The sequence below is a fragment of the Saimiri boliviensis genome, chromosome 3 (assembly GCF_048565385.1).
Source record: "Saimiri boliviensis isolate mSaiBol1 chromosome 3, mSaiBol1.pri, whole genome shotgun sequence".
Lineage (NCBI taxonomy): Eukaryota > Metazoa > Chordata > Mammalia > Primates > Cebidae > Saimiri > Saimiri boliviensis.
The window spans coordinates 95,152,951-95,177,218 of NC_133451.1; the positions used below are offsets into that span (position 1 = coordinate 95,152,951).

A 24,268-nucleotide genomic window follows, 5' to 3' on the forward strand; every position below is an offset into this window, starting at 1 on the left:
ATATCACAAAAAAAGTAAACTACCAACAAGTGTCCATGAACATAGATGCAAAAGTGCTTTACAAAATTTTGGCAAATTGAATTCAACAGTATACAAAATGGATAATATAAACAACCACTGGGATTTACCCTAGGAATGCAGCCTTCATGTGACATTCAAAGATCAATGAATTTCAATATATTAATAAACTAAAAAGGAAAAATAATATGACCATATCAATTGATGCAGAAAACACATTTGACAAAAGCCAATATATTCATGATATTTTTTAAAATTTCCCAGCCAAGTGGAAATAGAAGATAACTTCCTTAATCTGACATAGGATATCTACAAAAACTTAGATCAAACATCAGACTTAATAGGACAAGACTGAATGCTTTTCCTTTAAAATCAGGAATAAAACAAAGATTTCTGCTTGCACCACATCTATTGAACAGTGTACCAGTGATTCTAACCAGCACAATGAGGCAAGAAAAGGAAAAAACAGACATCTAGGTTTTAAAAGAAGTAAAACTATTGTTATTCCCAAATGGCATGATCATCTAGGTAGAAGATCCAATAGAATTTACAAAACAAACAAACAAACAAACAAAACTTGAGTAATGAATTTATCCAAGTAGAAAGATGCAAGATCCATAAATAAGAATCAATTGTATTTCCATAGATTAGCAACGAAAAACTGAAATTAAACATTAAAATTTTATTTTATTTTGTTTTTGAGACAGAGTCTCACTCTGGCACCCAGGCTAGAGTGCAGTGGTGTAATCTCACCTCATTGCAACCTCTGCTTCCTGGGTTCAAGTGATTCTCCTGCCTCAGCTTCCCAAGTAACTGGAACTACAGGTGCATGCCACCATGACCAGCCAATGATTTTTTGGTTTGGTTTGGTTTTGTTTTGTTTTTAGTAGAGATGGGGTTTCTGCATCTCTACTAAGGAAGTCTACTAGTCTTGACCTCCTTACCTCAAGTAATCTGCCCACCTCAGCCTCCCAAATTGCTGGGATTACAGGCATGAGCCACTGTGTCCAGTCTAAACATTAATACTTTAAAGCACTAAAAATATAAACACTTAAGGATAAATTTGAAAAAAGATGTGAAAGTCCTAAATATAGAATAATATAAAACACCACTATAAGAAATTAAAGAATGTCTAAGTAAATGGAGACACACATACTGTTCATGGGGCAAAAATCTCATTATGGTAGCAATTCTTCCCAAATTGTTCTGGAGGTTTAATGCAATCTGAATAAGAACCCTAGCATACTTATTGTAGAAATGGACAAGCTGGTTCTAAAATGAACTCAGAAATGCAAAGGACCTAGAATAGCCAAAACAATCTTGGAAAAGTGAACAAAGCTGGAGGATTAACACTCCCTGATTTCAAGACTTATTGTAAAGCTACAAAGTAATCAAAAAGATGTGGTATTATCATAAAGATAGAGAAGATCAATGAAAAAAAAATAAAGTCTAGACTTACAAAGACAACTTATTTTTAACAATTTGCAAGGCAATTTAGTGAAGAAAGGATAGTTTTTATCAACAAATGCTGCTGGATCAGATGGATATCAATACTCTAAAAAAAAAAAAACAAAAAACTTCAATCCATATCTTGCACCACTATATGCAAAACCTAACTCAAAACATATCATAAACATGAATTTAAGTCCTCAAACTATAAAAGTTCTAGAAGAAAACAGAGGAGAAAATCTTAGTGAGTTTGAGTCAGGCAAAGAGTACTCGGATATAACACTGAAACCACCGTGAGTAAAAAACTGATAATACTTCATCAAATTTGAAATCTTCTCTGTAAAAGAGGATGAAAAGACAAGCCACAGTCTAAAAGAAAATATTGGCAAATCATGTATCTGGTAAAGATCCTTTATCCAGAATATAAAATGAACTCTCAAAATTCAATAATCAGAAAATAAATTCCACCAAAAGTGAACCAAACATTTGAACATGGATTTCACCAAATGGCAAACAAGCACATAAACAGATGCCCATCATCATTAGACATTAGGGTAAAGCAAAGTAAATCACAATGAGATACCTCTAAACATATCAATTGCGATTATTAAAATAAAAAAAAGACTGACCATACCAAGTATTGCAAATATATGAAGGAGCTAGAACTTTCATATGCTACTAGCAGAAGTATAAAATAATACTCTCTTTGGGAGAACAGTTTGCAGTTTCTTAAAAAGTTATATGTATGCTAACTATATGCTCTAGCCATTTCACTTGTAGGTATTTCCCATGAGAAATGAAAGTATGTGTTTATATAAACAGTCTCACACAAATGTTTTAGTGGCTTTATTAGTATATCCCAAAATTGGAAACAACCTGTCTATCAACAGGAAAATGGATAAATAAATAGTGACTACCCATACAATGGAACGCTACTCAGCAATAAAAAAGAATTAACTATTGATACACACAATGTGGATGAATTTTAAGATAATCATGATCAATGAAAGAAGTCAGATAAAAAATAGTACCTACTATATGATTCAATTTACATGAAACTCTAGAATATGCAAATTAATCTATAATGACAGAAAGCAAATCAGTGGTTGCTTAGGAACGTGGAGGAGTGAGGAATGGGAATGAGGAACTGCAGAGGGTCATGAGAGAACTTTCCAGGTGATGAACATGGTCACTATCTTTTTTGTGGTGATGATCTCATGTGTATATATATCAAAAACAACTCTCTCTCTCTCTCTCTCCCCCAGCTCCCCCAGGCTCCTCTCTTACAAAAAGAAGGTATGTTGTCCATAGCATATCAGGAAGCCCTCTTTTGACCAGGAGAAAAGCCAGCATGAGAAAACTGTTAACACAGAGACAGAAGAAAAGAAAATGTCTCTGAAATAAAGAAATCCAAGATTCTGTTTGCATTATACCTAAAGATTTCCAGCAATGTGACCTAATGAAATTCCATAATGGTTAAGTCATTCTGAGTCATAATTTTATCTCTTCAGCTTAGGTGAAAAGCATCCTAACCAAGGTAAGTATAACCTTACAATTATATTGATAATTTATAGTATGCCATTGTAATCTATCTCCTGGTATTTAATTTTATTACTTATTTCAAAGAAAATACAGTAGAAAACTGATCTGTATATTACTGATATGTCTATCAGTAAAACAGATAAGGGGCCGGGCGCGGTGGCTCAAGCCTGTAATCCCAGCACTTTGGGAGGCCGAGGCGGGTGGATCACAAGGTCAAGAGATCGAGACCATCTTGGTCAACAAGGTGAAACCCCGTCTCTACTAAAAAATACAAAAAATTAGCTGGGCATGGTGGCTCATGCCTGTAATCCCAGCTACTCAGGAGGCTGAGACAGGAGAATTGCCTGAACCCAGGAGGCGGAGGTTGCGGTGAGCCGAGATCGTGCCATTGCACTCCAGCCTGGGTAACAAGAGCGAAACTCCATCTCAAAAAAAAAAAAACAGATAAGCATACCTATGTGTATCCACTGTGTTTAAGGCTTATAAGTCCTACATAGAGGGGATATCTGCTGTTTATACTCTTTGCCTTCCCTTCTTCCTTCTTTTGCTAACAGTACCCCAGTTCACCCTTAGCTAACCATGATCTAGCATTCCTAGTTCATGTCTTTCAGATGAGACATACCATACCTCCTTGTCACTAAAAGTAGACATATGACCCACAGCATTGCGAGAAGATAGCAATGGAACCCAGGTCCTCAAATGTACCCTCCCAATCTCCTCTTAAATACTTTCCCCAACAAGACAAATTGCTGCAATAAGTAAACAGGGGCATCTAAAAGGTCCACTTGTCACAGACTCCAGGGTCTATGAAAGGAAAGAGATACTGTCGCTCTTCTCTGTTTTAGATAGACTGGAGCGTCCTGTTATAGAGAGGCCTAAAACAAAGGTCCCAATTTTAAGGCTTCCAGAAAAAGTTAGCCTGAGGAAACTTATGAATTCTTTTAGGAAAGCATTATATGGGCTTATTTATGTTTGATCTAGGGAAGGTCAGCCTAATTTGGGGTGACAGGTAATGTGGAGGAGCTCTGCACACATGGAAGTGTTGCTCATAGTCCCTAAGGTTAGGCAAGCATTCTCCCTTACACCTAGGGAGCTCTGGGAGAAAAAAGAGTTTTTTCTAATGCTTCGGCTGGATGTGGACAGATTGCCAGTTGGTTTAATGCCAGCCCACAAAAGTAGAAAACTTTCCCCTGGCCGGTTTGCCACTGCATAAAAGACTCTAAGTACTTGTCCTGTAATTATAGGTCAGTGTATACAGAGCCTGAGGTCTGAACAGGAAATGGAAAATAATAACTTACCCTAGTAGTACTAGCAAGCCAGAGACGAAAACTAAGATAAACACTTCAAACAGGTGTTTTGTTGAAGCAGAACTGTTGGAAGAATGAGGAGAAAACTTTTTTAAAAATTAATAAGTGCACTCAAAAAGATATAATTAAAGATTAGGAGTTTAAGTTAAATATATGATAGAGGCTAGAATAAATATATGTATATATTTTTAAAAATATGAAATTTCATGTGTTTCTGACAGTATGCCCTTCCTGATTGAGATAACTACAATGAAATAACTAATGGAAATAACTGAAATACTATGTAACATGTAACATAGTTTTAAAAATTAATAGCTGGCATGAAATTTAGGAATTGAAACATTTCCCAAACTGAAAAACTAGAGGGAATAGCTGAGAAATTGCCTTAATCTGTCTTGTGTTGCTATAACAGAAAACCACAGAGTAATTTATAATGAAAAGAAATTTGTATCTCGTAGTTCTGGAGGCTGGGAAGTCCAGTATCAAGGTGCTAGCAACTCATGAAGGTCTTCTTGCTGCATCATTCCATAGTGAAAGGCAGACGTTCAAAAGAGCACATACTCAAGAGAGAAAGGAACCTACTCTACAATAATGGCATCGATCTATTTATGGGGGTAGAGACCTCATGACTAATCACCTCTCAAAGGTCTCACCTCTCAACACTGTTGAATGGGGAATTAAGTTCCAACAAGGGAACTCTGGGGGAAATGATTGAACCATAGCATTGCCTATCTAGTCCTCGTCACTGGACAGAAAGAGAAGAAATTCTTACATATGAATTCATAATCACTCACACCATATCTGATAAACAAAAGTATACAAGTAAAAATTTTTATTTAAAGTTTTTCCAAGTTAACAGTATACACAGATAACAGGCAAAAAGAAACACAAACATTCCTTACTCAATTTTAATCTAAGCTTCAAATAATGTCCAGAGACTGTTTCAAGAAATATAAGCAATTTATTATTATAATTCAGTTGACATATTAAACAGCATATAAAATGTAGCTGAAAAGAGAACTGATAAACTAGAAGACAAATCTAAAGAAATTATCCAGAATGAAATTCAAAGACATAATAACAGAAGAGATGTTAAAAGACACAGAGGTTAGATTGAAAAGACCTAACATATACCTAATTTAAAATCTAGAAAACAAGTCTAGAGAAAATGAAGGAGAAGAAATGTTACAAAAGATAATGAACTAGGAATATAACTGTTGAAACATCCAAGCTTGAGATCCAGGGAGTCATACAAATGCCCCCAAAATCCAAGCTTATTACATTATATAAATATATGAAAAATTAATATTAATATTATACTTTAATTCTATTACTAATATAATCATATTATATAAATATATAATTTATATATAAATCAATAAGTAATTTTGATTTATAAATTACTTATTGATTTATATAAAAATTATGTTGATACATAAATCAATATATATAATTTTTAATATATTATATAACTTTTAATGTTACATATTATATAATATATAATTTTAAATATATTATATATTTTATATACTATTTTTATATAATATATAATTGTATATATTTTATACAATAAATGAAATATATATTTTATATATTATTACATAATATATTATGTACTATTATAAATTATATATTAATTTATATATAAATCAATGATTATATTGATATGTATATTAACATTTTATATTAATATTCATATTCATATAATTATTATATAAACATTATTTTATATTAATGTTAATAATTACATCATTATATTATGTAATACATAATTATATTAAAGTAATTAATATTAATAACTTTGTTAATATATTCATAAATTATATAATCTCAGATTTCTGTAAAATCTATCAGGAGTTTTATATATATGCAAAACCATGTTTATCTTATTAAAGAGGCATGTGTAAGTGTCAGGCCATCACTTATGAATAGATTTGACAGCCAGATACAGAACCTTTTAGAAGGCAGAAGCAAACCTCTTCCATAAAAACAAGTAATTGGCAGTTGTCTCAATGGGATGTCCAATAACTAGCCTTATTTCACTTAGAACAGTTTTGTCAGCTTCATGCAGCATGACCAATCACCCTTGTTTACTAGAGACTGAGGGTTTCCCGGGCAAGGGACTCTCTGTGCTAAAAGCAAGATAGTCCTAAACTAACTGGGATGAGTTAATTCTCTATTTCCATGCCTTCATGCAAATCATTAAAAGGTATCCCTCTGTTATGGGCTGAATAATGTCCTCTGCCCTGAAATTCCTATGTTGAGGTCATAACCCCTAGTACCTCAGAATGTAACTGGATCTTGAGATAGGGTTTTTAAAGAGGTATATAAGTTAAAATGAGGGCAGTGGGATGGGTCTTAATCGAATATGACCGATGTCATTATAAGAAGAGGTGATTTGGACATGGACACAGAGGGACAACCACATGAGAACAGGGAAAGACAGTCATCTGCAAGCCGAAGATAGAGGCCTCCAAGTAAACCAACCCTGCTGACACATTGCTCTTGAACAACTAGCCTCTAGAACCATTAAATAAAAGCAAATAGGCTGTTTAAGTCACCCAGTCGGAGATATTTTGTTTTGGCAGCCCTAACAAACACATTCTCTAAGAGTTTATTCTCATTTTTGGTTTAGTGCATTTCAGCTGATGATTAGAGCCTAATCCTCCCCCCTCATCTTGTGGCTTCTCTTCTCTGTACTCTTCCCTCTTATGTCTCACGCAGGCAGATTTGTTCCTGCTTCCTCACCTAGATTATGAGCTTCACACATCTCCTTCTTCTGGCTCCTGGTTCCCTCATTAATCTTTCTGTTATTAACTCTATTAACTCGTTAAACTATCTCTCCACCTCTCCAAACTTCTGTTAACTCTGGCACTCCATAAATGTTAGTCAAAGAAATGAAAAATCACACTAACTCCTCTTTCCTTCCCTCTCACTCCAAACTCTCGGTGAGATTCTTTTGCATTTGTGCCCTTGTTTCCTCATTTCCCACTCACTTGTCAGTCTCCTGGTTCTTGGTTCTTAGTTCTCCTAATTACATTGAAACAGATCTAAAAATGCGATGTAAGACCACAGCCATTGCTACCATTGCTCTTTGAGAATTAATAGAGCTCCCTTTTCCTCTGAGACAGCAAGCAGAGTGAACAGAGGGCATACTGGTTTCTGCCTTTGGCTGCACCGCCATCCCCTGAGGCCAGGCTTAGGATTTTATGATTCTCAAAGTCAACTGTCTCTTCTCCTCCTCATCCTTTAAGAATTGCCTGCAGTCGGCCGGGCGCGGTGGCTCAAGCCTGTAATCCCAGCACTTTGGGAGGCCGAGGCGGGTGGATCACAAGGTCAAGAGATCGAGACCATCCTGGTCAACATGGTGAAACCCCGTCTCTACTAAAAATACAAAAAAAATAGCTGGGCATGGTGGTGCGTGCCTGTAATCCCAGCTACTCAGGAGGCTGAGGCAGGAGAATTGCCTGAACCCAGGAGGCGGAGGTTGCGGTGAGCCGAGATCGCGCCATTGCACTCCAGCCTGGGTAACAAGAGCGAAACTCCGTCTCAAAAAAAAAAAAAAAAAAAAAAAAAAAAGAATTGCCTGCAGTATATGACACTGTTGAGAGCTCTCGTACCCTTTAAACTTTCTCTTCTCTGGCTTTCTGAGTTTTCCTCCTACTTTTGATGGCACTTCAGCAGTTTTTAAGCATCTCTCTCTCATACCTACTCCGGAGATAAAGTCAGTCATCAAATTCCTATACTTAACCCCTTGTCTCCTAACTCTTTGGCCACTAATGTTTTAGAAACATTCTCCTGACAACTACCACATCTTTGGAGATTTTGATCTCCAATGCTATGTTTCTCTGAGCATCAGCCTTGAGTTTTCAATTGCATATTTATTAGTCATTTCTGTATGGACATCTCACTGAATCTGTCATACCGAACATTTCTAAGATATGTATGTTTACATGTTACATGTATGTTTGGTATGTAGGAATGCGTTACATTCCCACAGATTTATTCCCAGTTATGAAGTTACTATTCTAATCACTCAGACTAGAAAACTCAGTGCTACCTATTAGTATTCCTCTCACTCAAACTGCATATATGATCTATAAACAGGTTCTGTTGACCCTGTCTTCTAAAAATCTCTTACATGTTCCTTTTTATATCATTGGATAATAGTTTAGTGTAGTGGTTAATATCATGGACACTAAAATCAAATCTATTAGGTTCAAATCCTGACTCTCCTACTATTTAGTCATTATGAAACCTTACAAAACTTAATCAACTGTTCATCTGTAAAAATGGGGATTATACTAGTGATCCACTTTATATGACTGAAAACCAAATACGTGAATACATGTATAGCATATGCTTAGCTGACCTACTTCCACCTCCTAAGCAACCAGAAGAACTATATTTCCTGGCTCCCTTGCATCTAAGTGGGGCCATGGAATGTGAGAAGTGTTGTGTCAACTCTATTCAAAGGCAATTAAAAAGAAAACATACTTTTCCTATGTTCTTATTGCCAGTGGACACACTACACAGATCTCAACCTCAGCATTCTCTGCACACTGACATTTCCACTATAGCTTCATGAGAAGGAAAATTTGTGCAGTTTCAAAGATTCAGTGATACTATTATTTGGATATTGGTCCCCTCTAAAACTCATGTTGAAATGCGACCCCAATTTTGGAGGTGGGGCCTAATGGGAGATGTTTGTGTCATAGAGGTGGATCCCTCACAAACAGATTGATATTCTTCCCTGCAGGGAGGGGAGGATGTGTGAGTTCTCACTGTATTCGTTCCCATGAGAGCTGGTTGCTAAAAGGTTTGGTACCTCTCCCCTCTCTCTCACCTTATGATCTCTGCACACACCACTCGCCTTTGCCTTCCAGAGGGAAAGCAGTCTGAGATCCTCACCAGATGCAGATGCTGGCGCCATGCTTCTTGTACAGTCTGCAGACTGTGAGCCTCATAAACCTCTTTTCATTATAAACTTCCCAGTCTTGTGTATTCTGCCATAGCAACACAAATGAACTAAGACAAGTGACAAACACCATATAACATGTCTTTTAGGCAATATTGATGCCTGAAATTCCACATTGAGGCATTTTTTATTTTCTCTTTGTAGCCTGATAATGGTAAATACTTTCTGACACCTTAGGATGGATGAATTTGTAAGAAATATTCCTAGAAGCAGGTTTATACAGAGTGTAGAGAAGATGTTGAGCAACAAAGAAGGAATGGAGGAAGGTTAGTCAGAGAGCCAAAAAGAGTGAACTGAAGGCTTTTATAGTTTTGTCTGCTGTGGTGCATGAAATTACATCCCCCCAAAACATATTTTCAAGTCCTAAGCACAGGTACCTGTGAACATGAGTTTATTTGGAAATAGAATCTTTGCAAAATGTTACCAAGTTAAGATGAGGTGATGCTGGATTGGGGTGGGCTCTAAATCCAATGACTGGTGTCTTCATAAAAGAAAGGTTAGGGAAATTTGAATATAGTAACACAAAGGAAACACAGGGAAGGAGACCATGTGACAATGTAGGCACAGATTGGAGTGTTGCAGCCAAGCCAAGAATGCCAAGGATTGCTGGAACCACCAGAAGCTAGGAAGAGCCAAAGGATTCTTCCCTAGAGCCTTCAGAGGCAGCATGGCCTTGATGGCACCTTGAGTTCAGAATTTTAGGCTCCAGGACTGTGACAGAATAAATTCCCATTGTATGCCATCTAGTCAATGGTACCTTTTACAGCAGCCCCAGGAAACTAATACGCCTGCTTAACACCTTACCCTCTATTTTAAGTTCATTTTATGGGATCATTTTGAGTTTGGAGTTTGAGTTAATCTTTTTCAGTAATTAACACTCTTCATTTTCCCCCCATATATGTCACAGTGACTGTACTCTTGCAACAATTCTATTTATCTATTTTCTGGCAATGGGGCTGCCACACCTTGCAGAATGAAAAGTAGAGTGTGTATGCTCACACCTCCAAAAGTGGGGGAACCCACTCCCCTCACACTTTGTTGTTTCATGAGAGCTTGCAGACTTTTTACTCACGTCACCAGCAAAAATCGTTTTACATAAACTGTATTTCAATCTACTGTAGTATTGGCACAATTTCTAATATTGTCCCATAAATAATAACACAGAAATTCTTTTCTTTTCTTGTTTTAGTCTTGCTCTGTCATGCCCAGGCTGGAGTGCAGTGGCACCATCTCGGCTCACTGCAACCTCTGCCTCCTGGGTTCAAGCGATTCTCCTGCCTCCGCCTCTCGAGTAGCTGGGATTACAGGTGCCCGCCACCACGCCCGGCTAATTTTTGTATTTTCAGTAGAGACGGGATTTCACCAAGTTGGTCAGACTGGTCTCAAACTCCTGACCTCAGCTGATCCGCCCTCCCTGTCCTCCCAAAGTGCTGGGATTACAGATGTGAGCCATCCCGCCTGGTCCACAGAATTTCTTTAAAAGTCGTTGTGTTCAATCATTATGAATCCTCTGAATCCCACCTGCTCAGCCTCTGGGAGCTAAATGAGATCTCTTAAAGGTCGACTGCTGGGTGGTTTCAAGGTCACCTCCGAGGCTCACCTCATAGGCAATGAAATGGATCCCTGTTTTTTTTTGTTTGTTTGTTTTGTCTTGTTTTTTTCCAGAAAAACAATCCACCAAGAAGGTTCTTATGACCTAGTGGAGAAGGAGGACAGAAAGTGGGCATGAAAGGGACTAGGATGAACATGCCATAAGCAATCTAAATGCCACTGCGACATTGCCTGGTGCGGACCGGATTACTGATGTTTTAAAGCTAAGCTTTCAGTTGTCACTCGACCCAGTAGTTAAACAATGAGCTCTAAAATATCCGATTGATGCAGAGAAGGCTTTTGACAAAATTCAACAACCCTTTATGCTAAAAACCCTCAATAAACTAGGTATTGACGGAACGTATCTCAAAACAATAAAAGCTATTTACGACAAACCAACAGCCAATATCATACTGAATGGGCAAAAACTGGAAGCATTCCCTTTGAAATCTGGCACTAGACAAGGATGCCCTCTCTCACCACTCCTATTCAATATAGTACTGGAAGTTCTAGCCAGAGCAATCAGGCAAGAAAAAGAAATAAAGGGTATCCAAATTGGAAAGGAGGAAATCAAATTGTCTCTATTTGCAGATGACATGATTGTATATCTGGAAGACCCCATCATCTCAGCCCAAAATCTCCTGAAACTGATAAACAACTTCAGCAAAGTCTCAGGATACAAAATCAACGTGCAAAAATCACAAGCATTCCTATACACCAGTAATAGACTTCAAGAGAGCCAAATCAAGAACGAACTGCCATTCACAATTGCTACAAAGAGAATAAAGTACCTAGGAATACAACTAACAAGGAACGTAAAGGACCTCTTCAAGGAGAACTACAAGCCACTGCTCAACGAAATAAGAGAGGATACAAACAGATGGAGAAACATTCCATGTTCATGGTTAGGAAGAATCAACATCGTGAAAATGGCCATACTGCCCAAAGTAATTTACAGATTCAATGCTATTCCCATCAAGCTACCAATGACCTTCTTCACAGAACTGGAAAAAAACACCTTAAACTTCATATGGAACCAAAAGAGAGCCCGCATAGCCAAGTCAATTCTAAGCAAAAAGAACAAAGCGGGAGGCATCACACTACCGGACTTCAAACTATACTACAAGGCTACAGTAATCAAAACAGCATGGTACTGGTACCAAAACAGAGATATAGACCAATGGAATAGAACAGAGCCCTCACAGGAAATACAACATACCCACAACCATCTGATCTTCGACAAACCTGACAAACACAAGCAATGGGGAAAGGACTCCCTGTTTAATAAATGGTGTTGGGAAAACTGGCTAGCCATGTGCAGAAAGCAGAAACAGGACCCCTTCCTGACACCTTACACCAAAATTAACTCCAGATGGATTAAAGACTTAAACATCAGACCTAATACCATAAAAACCTTAGAAGAAAATCTAGGCAAAACCATTCAGGACATAGGTGTAGGCAAGGACTTCATGACCAAAACGCCAAAAGCAATGGCAACAAAAGCCAAAATAGACAAATGGGACCTAATCAAACTCCACAGCTTCTGCACGGCAAAAGAAACAGTCAGTAGAGTGAATCGGCAACCAACAGAATGGGAAAAAATTTTTGCAGTCTACCCATCTGACAAGGGGCTGATATCCAGAATTTACAAAGAACTAAAGCAGATCTACAAGAAAAAAACAAACAAGCCCATTCAAAAATGGGCAAAGGATATGAACAGATACTTTACAAAAGAAGACATACAGGAGGCCAACAAACATATGAAAAAATGCTCATCATCACTGGTCATCAGAGAAATGCAAATCAAAACCACATTGAGATACCATCTCACACCAGTTAGAATGGCGATCATTAAAAAATCGGGAAACAACAGATGCTGGAGAGGATGTGGAGAAATAGGAACACTTTTACACTGTTGGTGGGAATGTAAATTAATTCAACCATTGTGGAAGACAGTGTGGCGATTCCTCAAGGACCTAAAAATAGAAATCCCATTTGACCCAGCAATCCCATTACTGGGTATATATCCAAAGGATTATAAATCATTCTACTACAAGGACACGTGCACACGAATGTTCATTGCAGCACTGTTTACAATAGCAAAGACCTGGAACCAACCCAAATGCCCAACGATGATAGACTGGATAGGGAAAATGTGGTACATATACACCATGGAATATTATGCAGCCATCAAAAACGATGAGTTCACGTCCTTTATAGGGACATGGATGAACCTGGAAACCATCATTCTCAGCAAACTGACACAAGAGCAGAAAATCAAACACCGTATATTCTCGCTCATAGGCGGGTGTTGAACAATGAGAACACATGGACACAGGGAGGGGAGCACTACACACTGGGGTCTGTTGGGGGGAAATGGGGGAGGGGCGGGGGGTGGGGAGGTGGGAAGAGATAGCATGGGGAGAAATGACAGATACAGGTGAGGGGACGGAAGGCAGCAAAGCACACTGCCATGTGTGTACCTATGCAACAATCTTGCATGTTCATCACATGTACCCCAAAACCTAAAATGCAATTAAAAAAAAAAAAAAAAAAATATCTATTTCGGCTCAAGATGTCTTATGTGGGGCGGTAGTTCACCACCAAGTTATCCCCAGCCTGTGCCTAGTACAATGCCCAACACTAAAGCAGTTCAGATGCCAGTGAATGGTGGTGGCCACTGGGAGGCCTGTCTGTGGGTGCCAGTAGCAGTCTCTTCAGAGAAAAAGAAAACTCCCCTCTGCCAGATCAGTATTTTATGAGCTGTGAACCAAATACATTCCTACCACCATCACTACAATTCTATCCACAGTAATTATCATAAAGGCCTAACAATATCCTGTAGATGAATGTTCTGAGTAAGTGTCCTATAACCAGGAGATTTAAGACTGCACCAGAAGCAGTAGAGGTTACTTCACTGGACACAAGTCGGTTATGATATCTAAATTCCAGTTTAATCTGCAAAGAGATTTGAGTGTAACTGAGACACACTTAAATGGAATATACGGATGAGCTTTATTTTTATATCTGGTATGCTTGGATCCATGCCGACCCTCCAGCTGCTCGGGCCTGCCCTTAGGGTCTCTGGACCGCATGACTCTATCAGCTGCACGGCCGCCGCCTCCGCGCCGCCTGCGTTCCCGAACCAGCGGGCCTGGCAGGCGCTTCCTGGGGGCGTCCCTACCGGCTCCAGCCCTCGGGGTTCGGGAGCGCCCGGCTGGGAAGCCAGAGCCCTACAGGGGACCGGAGCGTCCTGGCCGCCTAACGCGCGCCCCTAGCCCCGCGCCCCGAAGCGGCCCCGAAGCGGCCCCGAGGGGCGGGAGCCGAACCCAGAAGCGAGGCCGGGCCGGGGGCGCAGGGCGCTCCCATAAATGCGGGCTTCCCCCACCCCCGCCAGCGACCCCACCTCCCGCCCCCGCTGCGTGCGCGCGTGTGTCCGTCTGTCTGTATGCTCTCTCGACGTCAGTGGGAATTTCCAGCCAGGAAGTGAGAGAGTGAGCGACAGAGAAAGAGAGAGAAGTGCACCAGCGAGCCGGGGCAGGAAGAGGAGGTTTCGCCACCGGAGCGGCCCGGCGACGCGCTGACAGCTTCCCCTGCCCTTCCCGTCGGTCGGGCCGCCAGCCGCCGCCGCCCTCGGCCTGCACGCCGCCGCCAGCCCCGCTCCCGGAGCCCAGCGCCGCCGAGGCCGCAGCCGCCCGGCCAGGAAGGCGGCGCCGCCGCCCGGCCACAGCGCGCCCTGCGCTTCCCTCCGCCCGCGCTGCGGACATGGCGCGGCGCTGACCGGCCCAGCCTGGCCCCGCTGCGCTCTCGCTCGCCCCTACCCGCACCCGGGCCCGCTCGGGCTCCGGCCGGCCGCCGCCTCTTCCTTCTCCGGCTCGTAGGCCCGCGCCTCCCAGGAGGGAGAGCCCACCCGCGACAGGAGGCCGAACGCTGACTCGCCACCCGGGTAAGCCAAACTCGGGCGAGTGGGGGCCCGGCAGGGGACGCGTGGCCCGAGTCCCGCCACCCAGCCCTCCGCACCCCTCCGGCCCCACTCGGACTTCCTTATTCCTGCGCTATCCGCTGGGCCAGACCGTGGGAGAAGGTTGACAGTAGCTGGGAGGCACATGGGATTGGCGACAGCGGGGAAAGGCACATCCGGACCTCGCAAGGGCTAGTCAGCCGAAGGGCCGCGGCCGCGGGGCGGTCATTTCTCTTCACCCTCCGCGCATCCGGACCTCGCAGGGGTTAGTCGGCCGAAGGGCCGTGGCCCCTGGTCGGTCATTTCTGTTCACGTCCCCTCCGCGGGGCGGGAACGCGAACCGAAGGAGAACTCTTACAAACTTTTAAAATCCCCAGCCCCAGCCCCAGCTGGGGGATGGTGAGAAGGCTGAGGTGCGCTGCAGCACGGAGGAGAGAGGGAAGGTGGTTGGTGCAGTGCAGAACCAGATTTCACCTAAGGGCGTTCCATGAAATGAAAGCAGAAGTCCTTGTCAGTCCTCTTGGCTGGGAAAGCCCTCTCCAGCTCCCCAGAATTGAATAGGAGAGTCTATTCATCCCTCTCCTACTTCTAAAAGAAGCCTGTCCCTCCCCCCTTCCCCCCCCTCCCCTTTCCCCCAGCCCCCCACCTCTCCACCACACACACTATATAGTCACCTGCTATAGGACTTGATTCTGATTCTCCGGGGCCTGGCACTTGAGAGAGAAAATATATTACCTACTTGCAAACTTAGAACACTTTTTAGACTTCATTATGTAAAACTCTTGGACAGAGTCACCATGCATTGTGCATGACCTCCGAAACAAAAAGTAATGTAAAAACAACGCCTAAGCTAAATGTAAGTTTTCCTATGGTCCTTAAAAACACACACCAGGGGATGTTTGCCCTGACTTACTGGTCTATCCTGAAACTCAAATGGGATTTAATGATACAGGATTTAATTATCAAGATTTAAGACATTTAAATGTCTTAAATAGAGGTTTTCAGCATTACAGTTTATGAACTAACTGTATTTAACTCAAATATTTTGTTGTAATGCTCATAATCTGAGAAATGCTTATGGTATTACTAAAAACATTGAATAGCTCTGACACCAAAATATTCTACACACTGGTGATCTTTAGTAAATACTAAAGGTTGGGGTCATGATGTTCAATACGTTTTTTCTAGCAGAATCCCACAACTGAATATTGTCAAGCAGTTTAAAGTGCATTCCTGTTTGTTAAAACTTTAAAAGGGAAACTTAAAACTGAAGTATGTTTTTTTTTTCCTGATTTTAATACTGTGCTTTCTAGAGATGAATTCTTTTACTGTTTGAGGCACTATAGGAATTATGTATTTAAATGTATGTATTTAAATTTGAAGCAGAGTACTTTTTTGAGTTTATAAACTTGGGAAAGCAGGAAGAAAAAAGATTTGTTTCTTGTAGAATTTTACATTCATGATTTAATTGAATTACTAAAATGAAAAGAGCTTATACAATTAATAGAGACATGAAATCTGAGATTATTCATCCATATTAATATACCTGCAATTCCTAAATACCCTCCCCTGCTTGTTTAGATAAAATGTCTTCCTGGGCTACAGCCTGCTGGACAAACTTGAACACAAAGGAACACATGTTATATGTGTGTTTATTAGTGCTGCTTGCAGTGGAAAACCACTTCTAAACTCTTTGAGACTTTGTAAAGAAAACTATAATCCTGGGTTGGTGGTGATTTGAAAATCTGGTTTTTTTGTTGTTGTTGTTTTTGTTTTTGTTTTTTGAAATTTCTTATGTTCTGTATTGGTACTCACTTGTGCTGAGTAAATGCCCCTGTTTTTCAAACCCAGGTAGTAAATATGGGGCTATACATACAAAAATAGTCCTTCCCCTTTGTAAGCATTGCTTTGATCTTTGCACTTCCTTTTTACTCTACCTCTTAAACAAGATCTGTGATGATTGAGTTGATTAAAGCACAATTAATCTGAAATAGACAGAATTTTAGATTTAGTCATCATATTCCTTACATTTCTCTTGCTATTGTTCCTGGAAACAAATTGAAGTAATTTGAGAAACTAATATTTGTGCAGGTTGCTTTAACCACACTTTTAGACTTGCAGATAATTGATGAAGTAAGTTACTACCTTGACTTTCAGGGATTGCAAATTGTGGTAGATAAAAGGTATAGATATGGAATTGACAGCTACATGAATCTTGGACGATCTTTCCATTAGCAAGACCTTATTTTTACCTAATTTATGAGAGGTATTTCTCTGCTCAGAGGAGGTGAAAGTTTGGCTTCTGGGGGAAGTGGTTGCTTCATAACCTTCAGTTGGTTTGAACTTGGGAGAAGTAAGAAAAGTAGATGATTTTTCAAACAATAACATAATTGTATCTGAGTTGCTATATAGATTTTTGATAAAGTACTCAAAAATGTCATCTTTTTCATCTTCAAGTCTTAGTAGATGTGCTTTTCTGAGCATAGAATTGACTGCAGTAGGAAGTGTATCTGGAAATGCACAGTACTGTTGTATAACCAACCGAGTAAATACTCAGATTATACTCTTCTGGTCCACAGATTGATCAGAAATCACATTAACAGGAAGGGAAATAATATGAATCAATGGCTATGCAGAATTTCTCATTAACGTTTTTACTTTTAGTAGGAAGTTTGTTTTAGTCGGTTGGTCTGTTGGTTTTCTGTTTACAATGTGAATTGTCTACAGTAGTGGGATTGTTACATTAGAAGAGGAGAAGGAAAAATAGAAGTTAGTGCTAGAGGATACATTAAGAAGTTCTGCTTCTACATCTACATTTGTGTCTAATCAGCATTAATTGATGACTGTGTCTTGGTAACCAGTAGACCATACTAGAGCAATTTACTCTACTTTTTGGGAATTGGTTCTCATTTGCACTCTTGCACCTCCTATAAATACTGAACTCACTTGCAGTGTTCTTAGAGGTGAGCAATAAACCATCAGGAGTATTTGATATCTCTTTGAATTCTGTCACTACTTTGGAGACAGAGACCTTTGAAGAACTGGAGGTACTCAGCCTCACAGAGAAAGGTGTGAATGTTTTGGCATAGTCTTGTGAGTCAATTTGGTTCCTTGACTGTGAATTTTTTTACTCAAAAAAGATTAATATTTGAAACCACATAATTTGGTACACTTCTGGTAACATAACCAAACCATTTATCTTCATAATATTTCATTAATTAGTATCCAGTGCCTCACTTTCAGAAGAAAAAAAGAGAAAAAAGTAATGACATTCTTTTAATAATGATGAAATTACTTCATACCTTTGGTCTCTGCTGTACTGGAGGTTGTTCCTGGGTGCAAATTAATATACTGTCTTTTACATTTCTGGAGGTTGTTGACCGACCTGTCCTTGAAGATCAGCCAACAGTTTAGAAAATAAGTTGTGCAAATTACATTGCTTCACCTCAAATAATTTAAAGCCTGACAGTTCTGTACAAAGTAAGAGTCACATAAGATGAGAATTGTTAAAGATTATAGAAATCTCAAAAGATAGATTATGGATGAAAATATTTGTTTAATTTAGAGTACTACTAATAGAAAGTGTATTTTACATTAAAAAATAATTTTTATTCTCATATTTTCTGTAGTAACACAGATTTAATTATCAGTAATACAGATCTCATCTGCTTTAATGTATTACCTATTTTGGAAATTAGAATAATCATATATTTGGTTTAATTATCCATTACAGATTGCCTTATTATTTTTCATTTCTTTTACCATTAATCCAGAAACCTTAAAATAGCTTTTATTTTGACCCTTGCTTTCAGTAGGTGTCAACAGACTTGAACTCACTCTGATCCTATTAGTTTAAACCATGAAAAATTTTGGCTGATTGAGCTTTAAAAAAGAATTTATGTATTCTATTTGGCTTATTCTTTAAAATAGCCAAAATTATAAACAATGAAATAAAAAAGGAAAAGCTGTTTGAGATAATCATATTCTATAGTTCAACTAAAAAGAAATGACATCTAATCTATACTGACAAAAGAAATATCTGATGCTCAGCATTGTACTTGTTGGTATATAGTAAGCAATCAATAACTGTTTAATGAATGACATGAAGTTGTTGCATTTTGTTTTTTTAAATGGACAGCCATCTTCTATAAGGAACAATAATTAAATTATTTTGCTTTGCCTTCTGGAAAGAAAGGAGCCCAAAACAGTCCTTGTATCCTAGCTATTATGGAACTCTTATCTAAAAAGCACTTGAAGTTTACTAGAACAAATCATTTATTAAAAAGTACCTGGAGCCTTCCAAAAGGGGAACATATCATTCTGAAAGAGGCATTTATGACCAGGGGGAAAAAATGCCTTTTAGTTTCAAAGTTTTAGAGGCACCAGAGCAAGATAATAAATTAACTGTAATGATAAACGGTGTTTGTACAATTGACAAATGTAACTTCTTGGTGAAATTAGAATTTCTGTACACACCATTGAAACTGTAATATCAAATACTAATACCTCAAAAAAAGAAACAATGCTACAAGCACTGCTTGGTAATCTAACAATTGTTAACACTTATCTAAATTAATCAACCAAAAAGTTAAAACAAAATATGTTATGACCTCTCACCTATCACCCGTAAATCTGTGACTGTTAAGAGTTACTAGACTGCAAACCTCAGGAACAAGCAGGCAGTTAGCAGGGTTTACTGTACTTTCCATTTTCATACTTTAATGATTTTTGCAACACTGTAGAAGCTGAGGCCTCATCCTGGCAGAGCTTATTCATTATTTTTCAGTTGTAGTATTTTTTAGAAGTTGGCCTTGAAATTCTGAATTGAACCATTTGTTCTTTGTGGACACAAATTTTGAAATGAAATATACCATCTAGATGAGAAAAGGGCAAAATGCCAATACTCCCTGTCCCTCCTGTGCCCCCTTGGAGCCCTAATGCAGCCCTTGTGGGAAAACGACCATTTTATTGAATGCTGCTCACTTCAGTCCATTCTGCTTCGCTGCCACTTATTCTGGTTCTGACCCTGATCTCCCCTCATATCACTCACAAAAAACATTTGAATTTAAAAATTAATTTGAAAGTTAGTTACATATATATGTAACTGTGTATATTAAATATACTGATATATATTAGTTATATAGATAGATATGGCAACAACAAAAAAGATTATATATAGGTGTATTTGTAACTAACACTTATATTAAAGATAATGATATATATTAAATATAATGATATATATGTATATATAGATATATTTTTAGTTGTTGCCAGCTGAGGAAGAAATTAAATGTTAACATATATAATTGCCATGTAAAGCTGTCATTGTTGAAAAGTACTCAGAAGATTAATAGCAGCAGTGTTCGTTAAAATAATACAATAATCCAGGCACTCTGCCTGTGACTTCCACTTGAGATGGCTTCCAGAAAAAGATAAAATTTTCTGTGTTCCATTACATGAATGAGTTCAACCTGCAGCTTGAACTCATTCATGTAATGGAACACAAACAAGACTCTAGCTTTGTCATAATCCTTACTGTACTGGTAGAAATATATGGACAATTCATAAATTTCATATTGGAAAATACAGATTTTTCTTTGAGATGAACCTTTTTTTTTTAATTTTTGGTTGTTTTTTTTTTTTTTTTTTTTTTTTTTTCAGTAGTGATGGGATTTTACTCTGTTGGCCAAGCTGATCTCAAACTCCTGACCTCAGGTGATCTACCAGCCTCTGCCTCCTAAAGTGCTGGGATTACAGCCGTGAGCCATCTAACTTGGCCAAGATGAACCTTTTTGATAAATGAGGCTCACTAATGTTTCGAAGATAGATTTACTTTTCATTGACTTGAACTAAAGAAATTCAAGACCTGCATAAAGTTGAGTATACCTCTATAGCATCCCATTTTAAAAAGCAGTTTATTTTTATGAGTTTTATTTGTTAAAAAGAGCAGTTATTTCAAAAAATTATTATTTTTATTATTTATCATATCAATTGGTCTGAAAATACTATAGCATATTTCAATGTTAGGGCACACCTATCTCTCATTTATCTCAGATATCACTTCTACCATATGACAAGTATTTAAAGAAGAAAATATAAAAGTGATGACAGACTCATTAATCAACCTATTTATTGGTTCTGAACCCAAGCCTGCGGTTCATTTAAATAGTGAAAATAAATTACTTGTCTTAGAAAATATGTCTTCCATAAGAATTTCAGGAATGAGAAAATAACTGTTTTTGGATGTTTTAACACAAATTCCTCTCTCACGTTTTATTGATATTTGAAGAACCTCTTTGTCTACCAGTTCTTAAGTATAGGCTTATTTTGTAGGGTTTAACCATTTATTGGTATTTGACTGTTAAGATTTGATTTATAAGCTTCAGTGTCTTTTTCTTTTAAATAGGGTGTAGACTTGGTAATGAGGTCAGAGGAAAATGCATTACAGTTTACAGCATCTAAATACAAGACAAGAACCTTCATGATTTATAAAATTAAAATGATGATGTGGAAGGATGGAAGAAGTATGGGTGACCATTTATATAGAGAAAATTAGAAGTAGAAAGAATTGTTAAGAATAAAAATTAAACTTAATTTTTTGCTTTGTTGGATAGTCAGGAAAGTACTTGAATTGGCAGTTCATTTACATGAAATCAAAACTGAAAACTGAATATAGAATCTAGGAAATAGGAAAAAAAAATTTAATGTGTTCATACTGCTAATTTCAAACCAATCAGAAAGCCTGGGGAACTACTTTTTCAGAGGAGATGGTTTAAAATGAACCAAAAATATAGCCATTTATCTACCCTATTTAATTCACTCATTTATTACACTGCTAATATATGATAAGGTATAAAAGTCAAGTCATTTGTATATGTATACATGATTTTAAACCTAAGAGTGTTTTGAAAGATTGGTCAAAGCAAAGGATAATGAAAGTATAAAGATTTAGGAGGAAGAGTCCGCTATAAAATTAAGACTTGAACTTTGTTATCGACTTGAGTGTGAAGATAAAGAAATAATCTAGAAAGTGAATGGGAATTATAAATAAAAGAATAAATCATATGGGGGTCATGATGAAAGGAATAAGAGAGGTTGCCCTTGGATAGAACTTTTTGGCAGGCATTTCATAATGGATTATCATATTTTTGATAAACTGGTAAGAATGGACATTTTTACCATATTATGAAAAAACGCTTTAGAAGTCAGTTGTAATCAAGTAAATAAGAGTACCTGGGAAATTAAAATCAAAAGCTCTGTATCCAGCAATAGTCGAATGCATTTACTTGCTCTCATACCATATCATAGTATTAATTTGACATAATAGCTTTATGGTTATGTCTTCATATATTTACTCTGTTTCCCATTTAAGACATTTAACCAAATTTAACAAGCAATCCTTAGAAACTTTAAAAATATTTCCTATTTTAAACCATTACATAATAATTTACCCTGTGGTTACAAATCTTTTTTATGATGGGTGGGGAAGTATACCATTTCTCTTAGAAAGTCTCCCGTAATAGCCAAATAGGAGTCAGTCCAAGTTGCTTAGAGAGGTAGTTCAATCCCGTGTTGAAATAGATGGATGACTTTTGGAGTAATTGTACTATATTTACTAAATATCTGTTGAACTGAAGGAGTCCAGTCATTCAAGGCAAGCCACAGAAAACGAAAAGTGCTGAGGCACTTAAGTATCTTTCCATAGATGTCCTCATCAGTATGCCAGTATTAAATTTCTCATCATCTCTGACCCCCCACCCCTCTCCACAGATTGGTATCCCCAGAACATTAGGGAATGCAGTTATTAGCCTGTTACGCATTCGGTAGATTTTCTGTGCCAGAAATCTAGAAGCCCGTGTTACACATTCAGCTTTCTCCTGTCAGTCACCAAGTTCTATCAAGTCAGCCTCCTCCTCGTCTCCATAATCCATCCCTTCCTAACTGAATTTCTAGATTTTATTTTTGCATTATCTCCTGCACCTAATCCATCTGTCATTTCGAATAATAGTAACCTTTCTAAAGTGTAAATCTGATCATGTCTCTGCAGTGAATCCTGGTTGTTTTCACAAGCTTTTTCCTGCACACCTCATCCCCTTTCTCCCTCCCCTGTTCCCCAACCATCCCCTGATCTCAAATCCTCCACACCAACTTTCCGTTTCCTATTCACAGTTTCTAGCTTTGAAGACCTTTGCTTATGCCCTCCCTGTGTGAGTAGTGCCTTTTCTTTCCTAGTCATCCTGCTAACTACTAAACCCTTAGGCCTGGTTCCAGCATCACATTTCTCTCATTCGCCTTTCTGTTTTCTCCCTGTCCTTTCCATAAAGAGTTATGTGCCCCCATTCTGTGTTCTCCTGAATTCTTTTGGATCCTAGAAAAGAAACATCTTGAAGTCAGGGAGTTCATCTTACTTACTTTTTATTTGCACAGCACCTGTTATGTTTGCTAAGTAAGCAAATAACTGAACAAGATATCAAGAAACAGTGTTGCCAACTAACTGTATAGCTCTGAGCAAGTTAATTAACTTCTCTGAGTCTTATTTTTTTTTCTTTTAAAAATGAGAAGGTTAGACCAAATGAGGTTAGACCACATGAGTATCTCTCTCTAAAACTATGTGTTTCTTTGAATATAAATGTGTTAATTGGAAGACTTCAGATTTTCTTGCCATATTGAGGTAGGTCAACTTAAGAAAAATGCATGTAAGGACAAAGCCAATTCTTGATTATCAATATGGTAATAGGAGGAACTGCCCATTTTGTGGATGAGTTATAATTTTTGGTCTTAGTATAGCTTCTTTCTCAAATTCAGATGTTTCTGGGGTTGCATTTTTTCATTATTAATCAGTCTCTCACATTCATGTTTCTCTAAAGGAATATATGGAAAACAAGATAAAAATTAAACATAAGTTTAATATTTAAATGTTAGATTGATTCAAGATCTCATTAAAACTATATTCAGAGGGAGAAGAAGGGGAGGTGATGGTAGTATCAGCTGAATCCTACTCTGTCATGGAAGGAACACAGCATCCTACGTCAAGAAAAAAAACGTATCGTGGAAATAAAAAAGAACCACCAGGTAAACCAAAAAGTTAACAGTGTTAAAAAGTAAGCCTTTGAAAAGCGGGATTGGACGTGAGGAGTGGTGGGGTAGGGGAAGCTTTGCTTGTTTATAGAAGCTCTTCCATCTTCTCATAATAGGGTTTTATTTTTTATTTTTTTCTTCCTTTTTTTTTACCTCCAGCTTTAATGAGACTATAATATAGTACAATTGACAGAAATTATATATATTTATAGTGTACAAGACAATGTTTTGATATATATATATGTATTGTGAAATGATTAAATCAAGCTGATTAACGTAAGTAAGGTTTTATTTATTTAACAGTGATTCATTTGAATATATGTTGAGTCCTTTCTATGTGCCACA

General features: G+C 38.1%; 1 protein-coding gene and 1 long non-coding RNA gene across 3 annotated transcripts in view; one reads left to right on the forward strand and one right to left on the reverse strand.

The window, feature by feature from the left end:
• The window catches only part of LOC141584028 (uncharacterized), a 111,708-nt gene extending 96,919 nt beyond the window's left edge, over positions 1-14,789 (reverse strand). The window contains exon 1 of the long non-coding RNA XR_012516902.1: positions 14,706-14,789. This is a non-coding gene — a long non-coding RNA (uncharacterized LOC141584028). The remainder of the gene's footprint in view (positions 1-14,705) is intronic.
• NFKB1 (nuclear factor kappa B subunit 1) overlaps positions 14,742-24,268 on the forward strand; it is a 122,187-nt gene continuing 112,660 nt past the window's right edge. For both annotated transcript variants that reach the window (XM_003929512.4, XM_010340114.3), the window contains exon 1: positions 14,742-14,830. The gene's annotated coding sequence lies outside the window, so the exon portion shown is untranslated. The remainder of the gene's footprint in view (positions 14,831-24,268) is intronic.